The sequence below is a fragment of the Suricata suricatta genome, chromosome 14 (assembly GCF_006229205.1).
Source record: "Suricata suricatta isolate VVHF042 chromosome 14, meerkat_22Aug2017_6uvM2_HiC, whole genome shotgun sequence".
Taxonomy (NCBI): domain Eukaryota; kingdom Metazoa; phylum Chordata; class Mammalia; order Carnivora; family Herpestidae; genus Suricata; species Suricata suricatta.
In genome coordinates, this window is record NC_043713.1 from 63,874,580 (window position 1) to 63,895,267 (window position 20,688).

A 20,688-nucleotide genomic window follows, 5' to 3' on the forward strand; every position below is an offset into this window, starting at 1 on the left:
CAGCGACGCGGGCAGGTGCCGCGGGCTGCGGGCAGGTGGCGGCGCGGAGCGGGCAGGCGGCGGCTGCAGGGTAGGTTGTGCGGTGGCCGTCGGCGGTGGGGGCGAGCTGTCTGCCCCCAGTCCCTCGCTCGCGGAGGGGCTGGGGAGGCGGCGGTGGGCGATGGCCGCCAAGTTTCTGCGCGGCTGAGGCCCCGGGAGAAAAGTTGACAAAGTTGGCCCGGGAAGAGGTGGGGACCCGGTGGATCTCCCCTGGCTCTGGGTCTGCGTGGAGGGAGGATCCGGATTTGGGAGCCGGGGGATCTGTCTCCCGAGACTTGGGTGTGGATCCCGCGGGAAGATCCCGCATAGGGCAGCCAATGGATCCCGCGCCACCAGGCTGAAGACTTGGGAGTCGACCAGGGGAGTGGATCGGGCACCGGCGGCCTGGGGTCCCTCCCATGTGATCTCTAGCCTGAGGATGGCGGGGGTCCGTGATTGGATACTGGGAGCTAGTTGATCCCTCTCCCTCCCCACGCGTGTCCGAGCCGTGGCAGGGGAACCCGAGAGGAAATCTGGTAGCCGGGAGCTGGGGGATCGCCAGAGATCCGGGGTACCCAGCCCGGAGCGGCTAGGATCTGGACGTCCGTGCGGCTTAGAGGCCTGGAGGTGTGCACTGGGGAGCGTGGGTGCCTGGCGAGGCCGAGCCCTGAGCGAGAGGATCCTGCGGGCAGCGGGGGCGGCGGAGAGAGCGGCGCGCGGGGCCCCTAGGGCGCCGGGGCTCCGGACGCGCCCTCCCCTAGGGGCCTGCGCTCCCCTCCGCGCGCCTTTCCGGGGCTGAGACGCCCAGATGGGATTAAGGCTCCGTCCCCAGCCCCTCGGCTGGCTCGGAAGGCCCTCGTCCCGCTGGTGGCACCGCCCCGAGCCACAGGCGGGGCTCTTGGGAAGGGAAGTAGCCCGTCGACCCTCACCCGAGCGCGACCTCTCCACACCCTTCTGGCGCACACTCGCTTCGGAGCCGGGGGCGCCGCGCCCTGAAACCCGCTCACGTCCGGTAGCGAGGTGTGTGACCTCCGCGCGCCGCCCAGGTGGCCCGAGCTTCCTGCCGGCCGGCCGGCGCTGAACTTTCTCTACTCGGGAGCAGCCATTACCTTTTGGAAGGGAAAGGGCTGTACCTGTTGCACAAAGAAAGAGCGTTTTCTTTGCAGCTTCTTTGTGACCTTGGGAAAAACACTTAACCTCTCTGAGCCCCGTCTCCCCTCGGAGCACCATGGGGCAGGGTTGGGAGGGGGATCAAAGTCTTGTGAGTGGCCGGCGGGATTCGTCAGTGTGATAGGTGTGAAACAGGGGCTCTGTAATGATCAGTGAGCCTTTTTCTGTGGCCGTTTCTTTCCCGTGCCCCACCCCCTGCACTTCCCGAACAGTGTCCCAGGGAAGCTCCAAAAAGGCAGCCTGCCGTCTTTTTAAACTGCAGGATTAGAGAGATATTTAACTTGGTCTTTGCTCCAAAGGGGTTTATTGCCCCTCTGATCCCCCTCGCTGAGAGAGAAGCTCTGGGGTTTGGCTACTCAGTAACCAGGCGTTTGGACAAGGCTTCTCCTTCACTCAGCTTTCCCCTTCTCCAATCCATGGGATTCCTGGACAAACATGCATTGACCTCTAGACACTGGCTACTCATCCTTGGGACAGTTCCCAGGGGAGCTGTGCAGACACTAGCCCCGTCTTGCTGGCTCTAAGGGGAATCCTTTCTAAAGGATTTGTGTGCTTCACAAGGGCACAATTACAAGAGGTGCCAGTTCCTCTACAGTGTCTGGGCACGGGGTTCCGCAGGACACACCAGGCCACTCATTTGGTCAGCCAGTGTGTGTGCTTGAGCACCTAGTATGTGGCAGACCCTGGGCAAGGATCTGCCCTCCTGGCATGACCTTCTAGACCCGGAGCAGTCAGCTTGCTGCTGAGGCAGCTGTGCTGGTTCTTGATGTTGGGGTTGCCGCCCTCATCCCAGATTCTGAAGGTGGAGGACCCCCACCTTGGAGATATCGGGGGCTTTTATTCGAGACTGATCTTGTCGGGAAAATGGAACAGCCCACTGTCTGACCCTGAACATGTGTTCCCTTGCATCATCTCCAGAATACATCTCTTGACCAATTCAGAAAAAGAAGCCCAGAGGAATCATTTAAAAATACTTCATTCATTCATTCATTTATTCATGCATGCATGCAATAAATATTTCAAGACATCGTGTCAAAGAGGAGGCTAGCAGTCACAACCTTGAGGGTAAAGCCTGGTGAAAAGAGGCAGTTGTCCAGAGGGTAGAGATAATAAGCAGAGGGGATGATGCCCCCCTTCTGGCACACAGTGGGATGGGGGTCAGGGGCGTTAGTTTCTTGGAGAGCTTGCCAGTGGGAAGAGGATGGTGTCACAGGCCAGAAAAAGAGAACAGAACGGCCTGAAAACGCGGGAGGGAGCCCGGGGTGTTGGCAGGAGATGCTGGCCGTGGCCAGGTCCCCATTCTCAGAGGTCTGGACTCTATTCCAGGGCTGTGGGGTGCTGTGGATGTTTCTCTGTAGGAGGGATGGAGTCAGATGTGTGTTTTGGAAGCTTGCTCTGCTTTTCTGAGGAGGCTGAGAGACCGGTGAGAGTGCTAGAAAATCCTAAGGAGAGGTGGTTGTTGTCTGAACTTGCATAGAGACATTGGTCAGTATTCTTTTTTTAAAAAAATTTTTAAAAACGTTTTATTTATTTTTGAGAGATACAGCACAAGCGGGGGAGGGGCAGAGAGAGAGAGGAGGATACAGACTCCGAAGCAGGCTCCAGGCTCTGAGCTGTCAGCACAGAGCCTGACGCAGGGCTTGAACTCGTGAATGGCGACATAATGACCTGAGCCGAAGTCAGATGCTTAACTGACTGAGCCACCTGGGCGCCCTGAGACATTGATCAGTATCCTATTTAGGGAGCCTCTCACTTGCAGCCCCCTTCCTGGAGGCAGAGCAGTCTTTCTGGAGGAGGAATTCCCCCCACCCTGGCCAAGGTGGCCTGAAGATTGTGTCTGTATTTCACCCAGTTCGGCAAACTTTCTGAGTGCCCCCCGTCTTGCCTGCCCAGGGATGGCCATAAACATCCAGGTCCTTGGGACTTTACACTTGAACTCACCACCTTCCTGTGTGAAGGAGCTGGGCTCCTTATTCCCATTTCATAGATGCAGAACTCAGTAATGCGGCAAGGTCTTTGCCCGTCGCTGTGGCAGATCAGGGATTTGAACGTGCTTCCAACTTGAGACTTATGGATGTTTGGAGTCTGTGAGATTGAGTGCAGAACCCTCAGTGTGGTGAGGTTGAGTCAGGGGTAAACCCAGGGAGGCTTCCAGGAGGAGACAGGGATAGAAGGGGAGAGCGGAGGATTACTGGGGGCAAACATAGGCCCTGCTTTCCCTTTCCTGGCTGTGGTCTGGGACATTGTACTTGTTTTGAGACTCAACTTCCTCATCTGTAAAATGGGCTCATGATAGGCTGCTCCCCTCATTCAAAGGTTGGTCTGTGAGTTCCATGAAGCTGTGCACAGAAGTGCCAGGCATGGTGTCTGCACTGGTCTGTGCTCACCACGTCGTGAGTATGATTATTATCATTATGGCTTATCATCGGGATGTGTTTCAGGCAGGCAGGGCCTCTCCTAACCTGGAGTGTGTGGGGGTGGGGGGTGGGGGGCTGGGCAGCCACAGGTGACACTTGAGCTGAGTCTTGAAGGATGAGTAGGAGGCAAAGGGAGGACATTCCAGGCAGGAGGAGCAGCAGGCAAAGGCGTAGCTTAACTGGAGAGTTGCATGCTAATCGCTATGCCCAGAGCACAGAGTGTGCTGAGTGAATGAAAGACCATTGGGAACAAAAAATTCTCTTTACACCCCCAGCCACTCTCTAAATATTCAAGCGGGAAGGCTTTGTGAGGTTTGGGATATAAAAGAGGCCAGGAAGATCTCTGCCTAGGAGTTCAATATTCCTTACCCCCTCACCTATCCAGATAGAAGCGTGACCCCGGACAGCCACTTCCCTCTTAAAACCTCAGTTTCTTCCTCTGTAAAATGGGATGATTGCAGAGAGTGTAAGTAAAGCACAGAACACATCAGAATACTTGGCTGCTCACTGAACCTCTTCCTGTGTGTCAAGCTTTGGGCTAAACTCTTTCTTCTTTTTTTATTTTTCATAACAAACCTGGGCGATGTCTGTTTTGGGGACCCTTGATTTTGCAGGTTTTGAAACTGAGCCTTGGGGGAGTCCTGTCCACTCCCACTACTCAAACTCTTTTATTTATTTGCAAAGAAGTTTTTAATGTTTATTTTTGAGAGAGAGAGGGAGAGCGAGCGAGCAAGCAAGTGAGGGAGAGGCAAAGAGAGAGGGAGACACAGAATCTGAGCAGGCTTCAGGCTCCAAGCTGTCAGCACAGAGCCCGATGTGGGGCTGGAAGTCACAAACGGCAAGATCATGACCTGAGCTGAAGTCCGATGCTTAACCTACTGAGCCATTCAGGCGCCCCTCAAACTCTTATCATTTAAAAGGATGCTGTTACACCATTCCAACTGAGGGATACAGACAGACAGACACACACACACACATTTTTCCCCGTCAGTGTGATGAATATTTTATTGAGCATTGTATGTGGCCTCAGGAATCCACTCCCCAGGAATCTGGTCCATCACAAGGGAGGAAAGGTGGCAGGGAGGCAAAGGGAGCCAGGTATGCAGATGATTATCAATTGAGTTCTGCAGGGTAGTTATCGCTGCTTCATTTGTCAATTGCTCAGTTAAATGACCTTTGAAATGTTCTGTAGCCTGGTGTGTATTAAGAATATAAGTAGGTCCTCAAAGCGTGATCTTTGGATATTTGCATCACTGAGTCAGAAGTGATACACACGTTTGCTACATGTATGCATTTTTTTGTATTGTGAAAATAACATGTAACACACCAAATACTTCAAAGATGCCAAAATGCTATTGTTTTAAATGACAAGTGAGTCTCCTGTGCCAGCCTTTATCACGCTCTGCGGATTATCTTGAGTTACTTTTATGTTCACTCTGGAGCCACACGGGAGGAACTGAATCTTGGTTCTGCCACTTATTGGCTGGGTGACCCTGGGCAGGTGACTGAACCTCTCTGAGCCCCCGTTTCCTTATTCGTTACCTGGGGTAAATTGCCAGTGGTGAGGGTTGTTGAGCTGAGCAAATGAGAAGCGCCCTGCACATGGTCAGTGCTCAGTATGCGTGATTGTTACTCTTCTCTTCTTGTTACATGTTGCAGGGCGGTTGTTGCTTCCTCCCCCTCTAGTCTTTATGCTCCAAGAAGGCAGAAAGCCTGTCTTCGCTGGTTTCCTCAGCCCATAGTTATGGAATAAACAAATGAATCAATATGTGTAGACATACTCTTTTAACAACAGCAATTATAAAACAAAGAATTTCACACATAAATCAAAAATAGATTTGGATACGTTCCCATTTCAGAATGTTTGGACTTACCCTACTCTTAAAAAGCTGAATAACACCCCAAAGCCTGAAGGTGCTGTCAGTTATAGCACAGATCCCCTGTGGATGGGCACTGGGTCGTTTGGTTTTTTTGCTGTGACGCACAGTGGCGTCATCAACATCTCTGATTCCCAAAGAAGGCTTTGCACACTTCTTGCATTCAGTTGCATTGCAGTCTTGCAGGACAGATTCCAGAATGTGGACCTGTTGGAGTAAAGGGTGTATAGGATGTTGATCTGGCCTGCCCAGGTGCCCTCCTGAGCTCTTGAACTTCTCACATTCCTCCTAAGGCTGTGGGAGAGAGAAGCTGTTGGAAGATATCACAGGGAGGAAATAGTGGCGGCCAGGGGAATAACATCTGGTGTGACAGTAGAAAGGTGCTAATTCCTGCAGGCACCATCCTTTGCAGCCCTTGGGTTTTCATCCGACCTGCTGGGGACCATGTCCTGGAAGGTTTTTGCCGTTGTACACAAAAAAGTCCACCTGCTTCTCTCTAGAAATATATGATTCTGTACTGGTCAGGCTTTCCTCCGGAAATACTGTGTAACAAGCATCTCCCACATTGCAGTGGTCTTGAACAGCACACCATTTGTTCCATGTTCCCGGTCAGCAGATGGCTCAGCTGAACTTGGCTGCGTGTGGGAGGGCAGGCTGGACATAAGGCTTTGAGTTGGGTGTGTGTCTGCCGCCCATGTGTCTTCATCTTGATGCCCAGGCTGATGGCAGCCACTTTTCAGTGGTGGATAGTAGATGCTCAGGAGCTCAGTGGGCACCAGCAGGTCCTCCAGAAGTCTTTATTAGGATCTTGGGGGTGTCCCTTCTGTCTTGTGGTGTTGGTCAAAGCAAGTCACGTGGCCAAGCTCAAGATCATGCGGAGAGACATAGACTCCCCCAACGGGGGCTGAGAGGGAGGGAGTATATATTTTCAGAGCAGTAATACAACCTGTCACAATCCGGTTTCTGATGGGGCAGGATGGAGTCTGGGTGGAGGGTCGGCCTGGCGGGGGGTCAGTGAGAACCGTGGCACACGATCTGTGTGGGATGCATCAGAGCGTGAGGAGACCTGATGCTTTGAGTTGGGTGCGTGTCTGCCCCCGAGTGTCTTCATTTAGATGCCCAGGCTAATGGCAGCCAACAGGAAGTTGGCCTCTCTGAGCCTGTTTCCTCATCTGGAAAATGGGAATAATAGGCCTTCTCTGGCAGAGCTGCTGTGAAGCTCACATGTGGTGTTGGATAAGGAGGTGTTTTGTGTCCGTGACGTGAGGCGCACAGGTGAAGCCTGACTGTCCTGATGATGGGTTTTGCTCTGGATTTGGCTTATCATTCATCAAGCTGTGGCACCTTCCTGTGAGGCCTGTGGAGGCAGGGAGCACAGTGCGCCGGGGGAGGCCGTGGAGAGGTCAAATTCACATTCACATGTGGGCCATGTGACCTTTGGCCAGTCTCATTACCTCCCCGAGCCTCAGTTTTCCAGTCTGTAAAGTGGAGGTGGTAGGGTCCATGCTCGTGACAGTTGGCAGTAAGGGCTGACCACTTGGCATGAAGTAGAGGATAAGCAACGGGTGCCTGTGAGTGTGGAGCTGAGGTGGTCCTGCGGGGGGTGGAATGAGGAATGCCGCAGAATTGGCAACTGAGCGTGCAGATCTGGCTCTTCCCAGTATCCCTTGGGACTATACAGCAAGGAATCTGTATTCAGAGTGCCTGGCTTCAAATCCCGGTGCCGCCACTCTCCAGCTGAGTGACTTTGGGCCAGGCAGTTAACCCCTTTGGGCCTTAGTTTCTCATCTGTAAAATGGGAATGACACTAGCGTCTGGCTCATTAAGGAGGCTAAGACACAGTAGGCGCCAATGAACGTGTAGGCGACCGCTATTACAGTCAGTATTATCTCGCATTATTGTTAGTCCGCAAAGGCCCAGGGAGGTTACTTCTGGACCTGGGAAGCCCCAGGGCCTTGAGGGGAATGGAGTGAGCAGAGAGAGGCTTTTAGGGCCTCTGCTTCTGCGCGGGTGCCCTGGCCCTTCGGCTGTAGCCCTGCGTCCCTGTTCCCATGACTTGCCCTCCTCAGCGCAGGCAGTACTTGCTGGGGAGGAGCCCCGGGCCTTCCCAGCCACGCTGCGCTCTCAGACCTGGGGCAGCCCCAGGCCAGCCAGGAAAGAGGCCTGGGAGCAAGCTGGGTGGGGGAGGCAGAGATTCCGGGGCGCCCCATGCATGGGATTCCTGTGTGGCCCCGGGAAGGTCACTTCACCTCTCTGTGAGTTTCCTCATCCGGGAGGTGAGTCTCAGACAGACCAAGATGTCACTGGAGGTGGGAAAGGACAGCCTGTGTGAGCCGGGTCGTTTCTGTCCGGGCCTCTGTACCTTCAGAAGTTTGGGGTTCATGCCTGAGGCTGCCTTTCCTCCCCTTGCTGAGACTCGGCTTTTGAGGACACTGATGCTATGTGCAATAAAATATTTTTTTAATGTTTATTTGATTTTGAGAGTGAGAGAGAGCATGAGCAGGGGAGGGGCAGAGAGAGAGGGAGACACACAATCTGAAACAGGCTGTGCTGACAGCTCAGAGCCTGACATGGGGCTCAAACCCATGAACTGTGAGATCACGACCCGAGCCTAGGCCGGTTGCTCAACCGACTGAGCCACCCAGGCGCCTGTAATAAAATAAAACCAGTAGGTAGAGAGCGTTCATTCTCTCCTAGGCACTGTGCTCATCAGTGTTTCATTTGATTCTCATACCCCCATTTGACAGGAGAGAAAACAGGTTCAGAGAGGGAGTCGCGTGCCCGGGGTCACTACTGGGAAGGGACGATGCGGGTCCGTGCTGCCTGACTGCAACCCCCGTGTCCTGCCCCCTCCCTCCTCTGCTGTTCACCTGGCGATAAAGCAGGACAGAGCTGGACAGTTTGAGCATTCTGTCCCCTCTCCATCATGTCACTGTGGTGTGATTTTGGGCAAATAACTTGGCCTCTCTGAGCCTCAGTTCTCATCTGCAGGAAGAAGATGCTAAGATTTTCCCCGTATGGTCCTTGTGGGATTGGGTGAAGTAACTGTATGTCCGGCCTCCTGTGTAGAGTAGGCGCTGGAAAACCAGGAGCCCTTCCCCGGACAGAGATCAGCGTGGGGGTTTGAAAACAAATGTGTGTAAGTTACAAAGCCAAGGATTTGCTTTATAAATCACAGTGTTAAGTCTCTCTTGCTCATAGTAGCAGCAGAGATAGCAATGGTAGCAATAATGAGACATAAGTAGCTTGGATGGACTCCTTATATTCCAGGTCCTTTGGACACGTGGGTTTGTACGTACGTCATTCTATCTAATCCTTTGCTGTATCCTTTCTTCAGCCTATGGTGCTGGCATTGGTCCCATTTTACAGATGAGGAAACTGAGTCTCCGAGAGGCGAAGTGCCTTGCCCACAGCTACAAGCTAGTGACAGGCAGGGAGCAGTGCGTGAATGTCCTGGGTGGGGTCCCCACCCCCGGTTGGGGACCAGCTGTATTTTCAAAGGCTCCAGGTCGGGCTGTGACTCCCAGCTGACTCCGTTTATATTTGTTTTCATTTTGTGTTGTGTCCTCAGTGATGAGAGCCCTTTCTGGGACCGGCCTGTGTACCCGTGGGGTGGTGAGGCCCTGCTGGGGGAAGGAAACCTGGGCTGTGCGGGCCCTCCTGGCACAAGGGGCCGCCAGCGGGTACACTGGGTATACCGAGGTCACCGTGTGAGCTCGCGCCTGCCCATCTGCTGGGACGTTAAGCCTGGGCTGGCCGAGCCCTGCCCTGTGCCCTGTGCCCTGGGCCCTGGGCCCTGGGCCCTGGGCTGGGCTGGGGCGTGACTGGTCAGGGAACTCCCCGGGCCCTTTGGCCTGGGAAAGCCGCCCAAGATCATTTCTTTCATTTTAGGTCCCAGCCCTGGAAACTCTTGTCTTTGTTTCTGGAACTGATCACTCACCTGCTGGGGACTGTGGCTGGCACGTGAGGGCATCCCAGGTCTTGCGAGAGAGTACAGAGTGTAGGAGCATGCGCCCTGGGCTGGAAATCGGGACTCTGAGTTCTGGGACCAGCTTCTTCGCTGTGTGTCCTTGGGTGAGCCCCTTCCCCTCTCTGGGCCTCTTTCCCCAGGAGAGGGCAACTGGATGGGTAGCTTCCAGAGCTTCTCACTCACGCAGCCTAAGGTAAAAGCGGCAGAGTCTGGATTCGACCTCAGGCCTGCCTCCTGCAAACCCAGACTCCCCTGAATGGCACCCAGGGCCTCCGGGTGCCTTCTCCCCGCCTCCAGCTGGCCCCTCGGGAAATACCGTCTCTCCCCTCAGAATGTCCAGCGGTGCTTCCTTTCTCTCCTGGGATGGTCGGTCACTCTCATCTTTGTCATCTACTAAGTGCCCACGCGCACGAGGACCGGCGCTGGGCCCTGGGGCTCAGCTGTCTGGGACGCAGCCCCTGCCCTCTCCTAGGAGAGCCGAGAGGGTGGTGTGCGCAGGGCTGTGATGGTGAGGGGAGGCGGGGCCCTGGTGCTGCCTTCTGTCAGGTTCGAACCACACAGGTTCCCGTGATGCGCCCAGGATTTGGACGAGAGGGGACATTTTGGCAGCCGGCAGACACCACTTCCTTCTCGGAGTGGCCACACGTGCCCGGTCACAGTCAGCACCGACTCCGGGGCAGTGGTGATGATGCTTCCCGGTATCGCCTTCGTCCAGAGGCCTTAACCACGGTCCTTCTGCTTTTCCTTCTTTCACTTCATTAAAAAGGGGGTGTGGATGTGGGGGGCAGCTTTTAAACAGCTCTGGAGGCATTTCTGGAATGGCCAGAATGCTGGCTGAACCAGCAGAGCAAGGGTAGGCCGTCTGCCCTGGCTTCCATTGGGGTCAGCTGGGGTTCTGGGGGCTCTCTGGGTGTCCACCCGGTTCCTGTTCCAAGGCCCGAGTCGTCCCCAAAAGGTGGCTCTTCCATGGGCAGCAGCACCAGAGACACTGCCCAGGCTTGTCACCAGCCCCAGGACTGGCTTCCCTTCTCTGCCTCAGTGTCCACACCTGTGAAATGGGGATGCCGACGCCTGCCTCCCAGCTTGGCCGGGAGCTCTCAGCGAGGTCACTCGGGTGAAGGCGGGGTGGACGTGGGGTGAAAGGTGAGTCGGTGTCCGTTCTGTTGGGTGGATGGTGATGTTCGGCGAAGCCCCCACTGTGCCTGTGTCTCTCTGGAGTGCTTCTGGTGTATGGCTGGTGGGTCCTTCTGCCTCATTCGGCTGTCACCTCCTCACCTGGCCTGTGGTGGCTTCAGATTGCTGTTATCAAGTGACTCTTGTTTCATTTAACAGATTAATAATTTTCATTTTCTTTTTGTCCTTATTTTTTAAATTTAGTTGTTTAAGTTTATTTATTTTTGAGGGACAGAGAAAGAGCACAAGTTGGGGAGGGGCAGAGAGAGAGGGAGACATAGACTCTAGACTCTTGAGTCAGCACAGAGCCCGACGCGGGGCTCAAACTCACAAACTATGACATCAGGACCTGAGCCGAAGTTGGAGGCTTAACCGACTGAGCCATCCAGTCGCCCCTCACTGCTGAACATTCAGAAAAACAGATAAACCAAAAGGAAGATAGAACTCATAATCCTATTTCTAAGATAACCGGTGGTCATAGTTTGAGGGATGATTTTTAGGTTTGTCAGTCACACTGTGCATACACACATATGACTGAGAGATGTCAGCACCGTAATCTGGGGTTCAGGCTGTTGGCTTTATACTCAGTGGCTTGGTTCAAATCCGGGCTCTGTGACATTTTAGCTGTGGGGCCTTAGGCAGGTCACGTCCCCTCTCTGAGCCTCAGTTTCTCCTATAAAGTGTGGCTGTGTGAGGATTGAGTGAGTTCTACGTGAGGGATGAGAGATGCCTGGCACAGAGCAAACGCATAATTGTTGCTGTCGTTTTAATGTGTGCATATTTCTTCCTTGTGGTGAGCCATGAGCCCCTTTCTAAGGGGGTCGCCATCTGCAGCTGGTGGGTGTGGACATTCGGCTGGGGGACCCCCAGACCACTTCCTCCCGGGAGTGCCCAGCGGGGCTCAATTTCATTTCAGAAGTGGGGGCTGCTCCGAATGGGGGTTGGGCTGGGATTTTTGGTCCACACAAAGCGCTCTGGATACTCTTGCAAGCCAGTCCTGATCTTTATCTCTCAGGGATGTTTCCTGTCCCCACCGAGGCCGGGGCGTTGTCCAAGTTGAAGCAGGCAGATGGTCCCAGGGGGCTGGAAGGGGCCCATGTAAGATGAGCTCAGCAGGAACCCTTCCTCCTTTTCCTCTGGCTGCAGCTGTGGCTTCAGGAGGGGCTCAGCCACACCTGGAACAAGGGGCAGGGTCAGCTGGATTCCTAGAGGAAGGTCTGAAAACTAGGAAGTCACCTGGACGCCAGTGGGATCCAGAGAGCGGTTCATGGCATTCAGAGGGGAGTTTAGGGTTGGTGATATCCATGGAGGGAAGTGATGTCGCCCCTTACTTGCTCTGTGACCAAGGGTGAGCTAGACAACGTGATCTGCCCTCAATTGCCTTGTCTGTAAAACGGGGCTAATAGGTCTCACCTTATAAGGTGGTTGTGCCACAGTCTGTAAAGGCTCCTAGCACAACCAGGCACAACAGTTGGTGCCTCCTTTCCCAATTATCATCATTTACTCGGTTTATAATAAAAACGCTGACTGAACAGGTATGGTGCTAAGTACTTGCTGCAGTCATCACACCGAATTCTTGTAATACATTGTAGACAAGGGGTGCCTGGGGAGCTCAGTCAGTTAAGCGTCCCACTTCGGCTCAGGTCATGATCTCACAGTTCATGGGTTCGAGCCCTACATTGGGCTCTGTGTGGACAGCTCAGAGCCTGGAGCCTCCTTCGGATTCTGTGTCTCCCTCTCTCTCTGCCCTTCCTCTGCTAGTGCTCTGTCTCTCTCTCAAAGATTAATAAACATTAAACATTTTTAAATGTTTTTTTAACTTTATTTTTGATACAGAGAGAGACAGAGCATGAGAGGGGGAGGGGCAGAGAGAGAAGGAGACACAGAACCAGAAGCAGGCTTCAGGCTCTGAGCTAGCTGTCAGCACAGAGCCTGACGTGGGGCTCGAACCCACGAATGTGAGATCTGACCTGAGCCGAAGTCAGAGGCTTAACCGACTGAGCCACCCAGGTGCCCCTAAACATTTTTAAAACTAATAAAAAGTAATGAATTGTAGTCGTTGTTGCTGATGATACTACTGTCTGGCTGTCTGATTCCACATTGCTTGGTATGTTTAACCAGAGCACCATACCTTTATCTGTGTGATAAAACACTCAGCACACAGTACGTGGTCAATAAAACCACAGTACGCGGTGACTGTATTTTTGTTGGTGCTGTAAGCAGCTGTTTGTATGAGAGGCGGACTACTGAACCCAGCCCAACGTCTGTAATTTGCAGCGCCTGCCCGGTTGAGTCTTCTCCTGGGGCTGATCCTGACAACCATCACTTGATTTCATTGTTGTCTTCCCTCCCAGTAGTGTTCTCCCCAGGCCCTGTTCACCCACCCCCACTGCTCTGAAGGATGGCCGTTGAATCTTGGGGGTACCCCTCGGGTTCTCCAGATTGCCAGATTATGGGTATAATATTCACAGCCCAAATCTCTCCCAAATTTGGAAGTGTATCATCTGGCTGTTGTTGCAGGATGCGGTCCTGAATTTGAACACAGAAACTGTATTTTGGTAGGGTAGACCGTAGAGGAAGGAGTCTGGCTTGTAGGTGGTGTTGGGAGACCCCCTGGTCTTGCGTGCTCCGGGCTTGGGTCATGGCCTGGGAGTCTTCTTGACAGGCTGTAATTGTCACATGCCCCTGTTTCCAGAGGGCTTTCTTTAACAGCTTCTAGGGGGAGAATGAACCTGGGAAATTTCAGCTTCCAGGGTGTGTCTAGAGTGAGGGGTAGAGGGAAGGGCAGACAGCCGGGCCAGGTGGGCATCCCAGCTGGTCCCTGGGTTTCCCTTCTACCGAAACCCGAGGTGATGCTGGAGAGGGATGTGCGCTCTAAGTGTTATTCTTTGGGTGGTACTATTATAAAAACAATACAGAATTGTTTTAGAGGGTGGTTATTATTAAAAAAAAAAACAGTACAGATTCGTGGTAGAACACAAGCAGAACATGCATGCACAAAACACTCCACAAGAATCAGCCAGAATGTTAGATACCTAGACAGATACTGAAGTGCTTAATCACAACTAAAATGATAAGATTCATGTTCATTTGCTAAATGCTTTACACGCTGTATCTTATTTTACCCATTCAGAAAACCATACTCCTGAGGGATTTGAATTCAGGACACTGTACTCATGTGCACATGGTCAGAACCACCCAAAGGACCTTGTTATCCATTGATTCTTCCGTCTCACCCTCCATCTCGTTTTCTAGCCCTTCTTCCATCCATCCTTAAATCTACGCAACCATTTTATTATATCCACACATCCATCCACCCACCCATCCACCCACTCATCTACCCACCCATTAACTTACCCACCCATCCATCTGTGTATCAGTGCATATGTTATGTATTCATATATCCACCCATCTCCCCATTCACCCTTTCTTCTGCTCACCCACCCATCCATCCGTGTATTATCTGTACATCCATTCACTCACCTATCCACTCTTCATCCATCCATCCCATGCCACTCTTGAGCATCTGCTCTGTTCCAGGCATCTCTTTATTAAAGACACAACAGGACCCCCTGCCTTTATGGGCCTGACATTCTCGTAGGGAGAAGCAGGTGTATGGGCCTATTAAAATAGACAGTTTTAGTTAAGAGCAATGGTGAAAATAAAAGGTGATGTGAAAGGCCCATATCTGTTTTAGATGGGAGTAAGGGAATGGTTCTTTCAGGAAATTAACTCTGAGCTGAGACCTAAAGGTGACAAAGGGGCTCTCTGAAGTGTTCTGGGCAGAGGGATTGACAGGTGCAAAGGGCCTGAGGCAGGAGCAAGCTGGAAGTGCTCAAAGAACCAAAGGAGCAGAGGAAACGCGGGGAGAGGGGAGAGGTGCAGGGCAGAGCGACATGGGGCGGATGGTAAGGGTGGACGCCCAGTGTGGTAGGATGTGGGTCTGCGTTTTAAAGAGATTCTTCTGGCTGCAGAGCAGAGAACTGGCTTGGGGTTGTGGCAGAGTGGAAGCCTGGAGGACAGTGAAGAGGCCGCAGTCTCCCTGGTGGGAGAGGATGGTGGCGCCCCTCCCCTGTCCCCTGCTGCCCCTCTCAGTGCATGACCCAACTTGCAGTCTGAGGATTCCATATGTATTTCTCTAGTGTTGGTCTCCTCTCTGAGACTGTAACCCTCCGGAGGGCAGGGACTTTGTGCACTGAGGACAGTGCCTGGTGTACAGGAGGTGCACTCGATAAATATTTGTCCCGTGCGTGACTGGCGTGCCCCAGAGAAAATCTGGGTGAAAATAACAATGAGTGATGACCAGGTGATAATGGGAGCAAGCCTGTGTGGAATGCGCTGTGCTAGGCTCCGGCCTGCCCCTTGCTGGGCTGTGCTGTGGGGAGTTCTGGCAGCTCTGGGCAGGCCCTCAGCAAATCCCTGGCTGCTTCAGGCTGTGCTCCCTTTCAGGAAAAGATTTACCAGCCTGGGTGGGGCAGGCTTGGGCGAGGCCTTTCGCCTGGGTAGGAGGTAAGACTGGTGTGCCCTTGAAGAGGGTTCAGATTGCCCGAACTCTGCTTTTCCAGCCTGTGACCTTGGGCAGCTCCCATACCCTCCACGAGCCTCAGTTGGTTTGCGAAGCCATGGTGGTGACAGGTAACCTTGCGCCGTTTATCGGTCCCCTAGGAGACGCCAGACACTATGATAACTCACTTCATTCTCATGGTGGCTCCAGGAAGCAGGAGCTCTAATTGTTCCCATTTTCCAGATGAGAACACCAAGGTCTAGAGAGGCAAAGTCCTTAATTAGCCCCTGTGGCCACTCGGCAGGTGGCATTAGAACCCACATACAGCTTGTGCTTTGAAGATTCAGTGTTATCAATTTGGTGCTTCCCAAGTTCCAGTCATTCTTATCTCATCTTGAAAATTGTTCATTTTTGTGTACCAGATGGACTGTTACTCAGTTACCCTTCTTCTTGAACTTGACTCACTTTTTAAAATAGTTTTATTGAGATATAATTCGCATACCATACAATCCATCCATTTGGAGTATACAATTCAAATTACAATTAAAAATTAAAATACCTTACAAACTCCCAGTTACAGAGTAAATAAATCATGGAGGTGAAAAGTTCAGCCGAGGGAATATAGTCAAGGATATTGTAATAAGTTTGTTTTGTGACAGGTGTTGACTAAACTTATCTTGGTGAGCACGATGTATGGAATTGTCGAATCATTATGTTGTAAACCTGAAACTAATAATACTGTGTGTTACTTATATATATATAAAAAAAAGAACTAGCAAATGATCCAGTGATTCCACTTCTGGGTATTTATCTGAGGAAAACAAAACACTGACTGAAAAAGGCATCTGTGGCCCATGGTCATTGCAGCGTTATTCGCACTCGGTAAGGTATGGAAGCAACATACAGTCTTCGATGGATGAGTGGATAAGGAAAATGTGGTACATGTGCATGGGGATACTGTTCAGCCGCAAAAGAGAAAGCCGTTTGTGTCATGGATGGATCGTGAAGGCATTATGCTGAGTGAAGGAAGTCAGAGAAAGACAAATACCATCTGATCTCACTTACGTGTGGAATGTGAAAGAATCCTCCATCCCCAAACAAACCAAAGAAAACTCCAAACCAGGTGCATAGATGCAGGGAGCAGATTGGTGGTGGCTAGAGGTAGGTGCCGTGGGGGCGGGGCAGTTGGGTCAAGTGGGGCAGGGGGTCAGAAAGTACAAACTTCCAGCCATAAAATGAGTGTCAGGAGGATGTCATACACAGCACGATGACTATAATGCATAATACTGTGTGGCATATTTAAAAGCCGCTAAGAGGAGTACCTGGGCAGCTCAGTCAGGCGTCCGACCCTTGATTTCAACTTGGGCCATGATCTCGTGGTTCATGGGTTTGAGCTCCGTGTTGGGCTCTGCGCTGATGGTGCGGAGCCTGCTTGGGAGTCTCTCTCTCTCCGCCTCTCTCTCTGCCCCTCCCCTGCTCACATGCTTTGTCTCTCTCAAATGAAACTTTAAAAAGTTGCTAAGAGAACATATTCTAAAATTTCTCATCACAAGAAAAAATTTTGTGTGGTGACGGATGTCAGCTTGAGTTATCATGGTGATCATTTTGCAGTATATGCAAATATCGAATTGTTATGTTGAACACCCGAAGCAACTATAATGCTATATGCCAGTTAGACATCAGTAAAAAATAAAAGTAAATACAAAGAAAAAAAGAATTTTTAAAGTGTACAATTCAGTGGTTTTTAGTATGTTCACAGAGTTCTGAAGCCTTCACCGTGATCAGTTTTAGAACAGTGTTACAACCATGAAAAGAAATTCTGTGCCTATGTTTTAAGATTTTATTTTTAAGTAATCTTCACATCCAATGTGGGGCTTGAACCCACAACGCCGAGATCAAGAGTCCCATTCTCCCCCGACTGAGCCAGTCTGGGGCGCCCCAAAGTTCTGTACCTATTAGCCGTCATTCCCTGCTTCCCTCCAATTACCCCAGCTGTGGGTAACCACTAATCTAGTTTCTGTTTCTAAGGATTTGCCTGTTCTGGACATTTCACGTAAATGGAGTCGTACAACGTGTGGTCTTTGTGACTGGCTTCTTTCACACAGTGGAAGGTGGTCAGGGTTCACCCTTGGCATAATGTGTATCAGGACTCCCTTCCTTTTTTATGGCTGAACACTATTCCATTGTATGGACATAACCACATTTTGACTTGAAAACATTTTTTTAATGTTTATTTATTTTTGAAAGAGACAGAGCATGAACAGGGGAGGGGCAGAGAGAGAGGGAGACACAAAATCTGAAGCAGGCTCCAGGCTATCCGCAGAGAGCCCAACGCGGGGCTCGAACCCATAAACCGTGAGATCATGACCTGAGCCGGAGTCGGAGGCTTAACCAACTGAGCCATCCAGCTGCCTCTGACTCTCTTTTTGAAAACTTAAACTCTCTTTTTGAAAACTTAAATAAACTAGCCCATTGATGGGCTAGTTATAGTTGATGGAATACACGTGGAGATAGATCACGTAAAAGAAAGCACATTTGGTAGCATATCAGTTATATGCTCTGGGATCCCTGGGGCCTTATCTTCTAAACTAAGGTGAGCTGTGTGGTTGTGTGGTTGTTATATTTGGGGGCAGGTACAAGAAGTTCCACTTGTCCCGTGAACGAGGAAATCCCACTCCGCTGGGCTCGGTTTTGCCGGCGTTGACTGCTCTCGGTCTGCACACCGTGCCCATCCACGTATTGGGCTGAAACACAAAAGGGCTGGTTTTACAGGTCAAGCCGTGGTGGAATATCACAGTTTCATATGGTACAGCTTCAGGGTGACCCCACCTGGTGGGCGATATTGATCCCCTGCTGCAGACGAGAAAACGGAGGCTCAGAGAGGGAGGTGAGTTAGGAAGCAGCCGGGACGGCAAGAACGGGGACCCATAGTCCCTGTTCATGTCCCTGGCCTCCCTGGCCTCCTCTGGCACGCGGCAGCAACACTGCTGGCTCACTGGCAGAGGACGGGTGCTTTGGGTTATTTATTCGGCATCAGGGATGGGCTTCCCTGCACCATCCACACTCCCCTCGCTGCAGCTGCCGCGTGGCACCTGTGTGCCCTGTGGTGCGCACTGGCGAGGCAGCTGGCCGGGGACTGGACATGTTGACCAGTGTGTGGTCTTAGGGTCCTGCGACAGCCTGGTTGTCCCTCTGCCTGCCCTGAGCCCGGCTGCAGCTGGGGACACGGAGCCGGTGCGTCCCCCCGGGGGAGGATTGCTCCACATTTGGCAATGCCGGGTTTGTGGAGACAGCAGAATCCGCACGGGGCGGGCATTGGCTCCAGGCCCTAACGAGGCTGTCTGGATGTTCGTGTCTTTCCTTTGGAAGTTTTCCTTTCTAGGGGAAGGAATAAAAGGCTCGAGGTAGAGGAGTGTTTCGCTCAAGGTCACACAGCCAGCTAGGAGCCGAGCTGAGCGGAAGGGACAAGACATGAGGTTCCCTGCTTCTTAATTCATACTTCGTTCCATGTGGCACCTCCCTGTGTCCCCTTGCCTTCGCCCACTCTGCTGTTGTTGGAGGGACCTGTCCGTGCTGCCCGCCTCTAGCAGGTGTGAGCTGGCTTAGGGGGTGCTAAGGTCCCCGAGATGTCTGGGTGGAGCCCGAACGCCATTGGCTGCCCGCAGGCGTCAGGCATCCTGTGGGTGCTGCAGGGCCCACCAGGCAGGTTGAGACATGAAGATGCTCTCAATACCTAGCACTCCCATGGGTAGGGAAATGGGCTGGGGCCCCTTCCCTTCTGTTCCCCTCATGCCAGGATCCACCCCCAGCCTGGTGCATGGCCATCTGCCTCTGGGTGGGCCCGAGTCTCCTGGGCAGTGCCAGGAAAATGCCACCCACTTGCCCTGGGTGGACAAAGCCTGTGGGGACCCTGCCAGTCAGAGGAGGGGGAGACAGAAACGGGATGAGACCTTCTGGAGTCCCAGTCCAGTGAGGTCGACCACTGTTCCACAGAGAGACCCGAGATCCAATCTTGCCTTCAAAGGGCTGTTTACGGATCGGGCACATAGGATAGGACCTCACTAACTGGCTGTGTCGTGGGGGACGAGGATAGAGCAGGGGAGGTGGGCTCTTGTATCGGAGAAGCCTGGGTTCAAGGTCGTGTCTTCACCACTTGCTGCTTGTGTGGCCCTGGGCAAGTTCAATCCTCAGCCTCAGTTTCCGTGTCGTACAACGGGAGTGATTGCAGTAGGCTGCTGTGAAGATGAATGGCATGCTGCCTGTGAAGTTTTTATCACCCTGGCTCTGGGCATGTCTTTGGCAGCTGGGATAATGATTACTATTAGTGTAATGGCAATAATAATGTTCCCACAGTGTCAGCATCACACATATCTATGTGCGTTTACCGGATGACCTTGCAATATTGGGGATGCATTTCAGGGGGGCTCCTCCTGTGGGGACTTGGGGTGAAATGTCTGGTCTGAGGCCAGGGCCTCTGTGTGGAGGCCGCGGGCCCGAGTGAGGCTGGTTGGTGGGTGGTAGGGGCGTTCCCCCCCCCAACATTATCCCGGAGAACAGTTCGCAGGTCTGGCCTCTTGGAGCCTGTGGGGCAGGAACAGAAAGACCTGAATGGTACAGAGATGCCCTAACCCTGTGGCTCCCTGGAGACATCCATCATTCCTCACCCCACCTGTGGGGTTCTGGTGGGGCCCAGGGGTCCTATGTGCTGAGTGTTGGGGCCAAGGGCTTGGCTTCTCACCCTGAGATTCCCAGGAGGCTGGGGCTGGAGGAGCAGGGGTGGTCGAAGCCCAGAGACGGCAGAGGTGGCCTGCCCTGTCCGGCAGACCAAGGACAGAGGGCTCTGGGTGGGGACATCTTACTTTGCACATTAACCTCTGTCCTTCCTGAGTTTGCTCTCTCTCCTTCCCCACGTGTGGCACATAGTCTATTCCTTACTCATAAATGGCACCTGATAGTAAACAAAGTTCAAGGCCAAAGATTCCTCCCCCTGCACCCACAGAGTCACGGGGTGTCCTTCCGAGCCTCAGAGCCCCAGCAGGGTCCTGAGGGATGGTAGTACTAACATCCACTGCAGTAATATGGCTGTTCACACCGGAGCACACGCTATGAACCGGGCCCTCTGCTGAGCACTTTATACAGATTCACCTCATCATCCCGATGGCCTGGTGAGGCAGGTATTATTTTTATACCCGGTTGACAGATAAGGCAACTGAGGCACAGAAAGGCACGTTAACTCGCCTAAGTCCCCCTAGCTAGCATGTGGTTGAACTGGGATGTGAACCCAGGCAGCTGGGTGCCAAGACCAGGTCCTGGCACCAGATTTTTTTAAACAATGTCCTTATTTTTCGATTACGGTGAAAAATAGAAGTGACTGAAATCTACCATCTTAATTATTTTGCAGCGCACCAGTTCAGTGGCATTAAATGCATTCACAAGGTTTGGGCCACCATCCCACCCTCCTCTCCAGAGCTCTTCATTTTCCGAAACTGAAACTCTATCTTTTAAACCCTAACTCCCCAGCAGAGCCCCCAGCCCCAGCCCCTGGCCACCACCATTCTG

General features: G+C 52.5%; 1 protein-coding gene across 1 annotated transcript in view; it reads left to right on the forward strand.

The window, feature by feature from the left end:
• The first annotated feature begins 28 nt into the window (after positions 1–28).
• Positions 29–20,688, forward strand: part of KIAA1671 (KIAA1671 ortholog) — a 186,189-nt gene continuing 165,529 nt past the window's right edge. The window contains exon 1 of the mRNA XM_029922102.1: positions 29–70. The gene's annotated coding sequence lies outside the window, so the exon portion shown is untranslated. The remainder of the gene's footprint in view (positions 71–20,688) is intronic.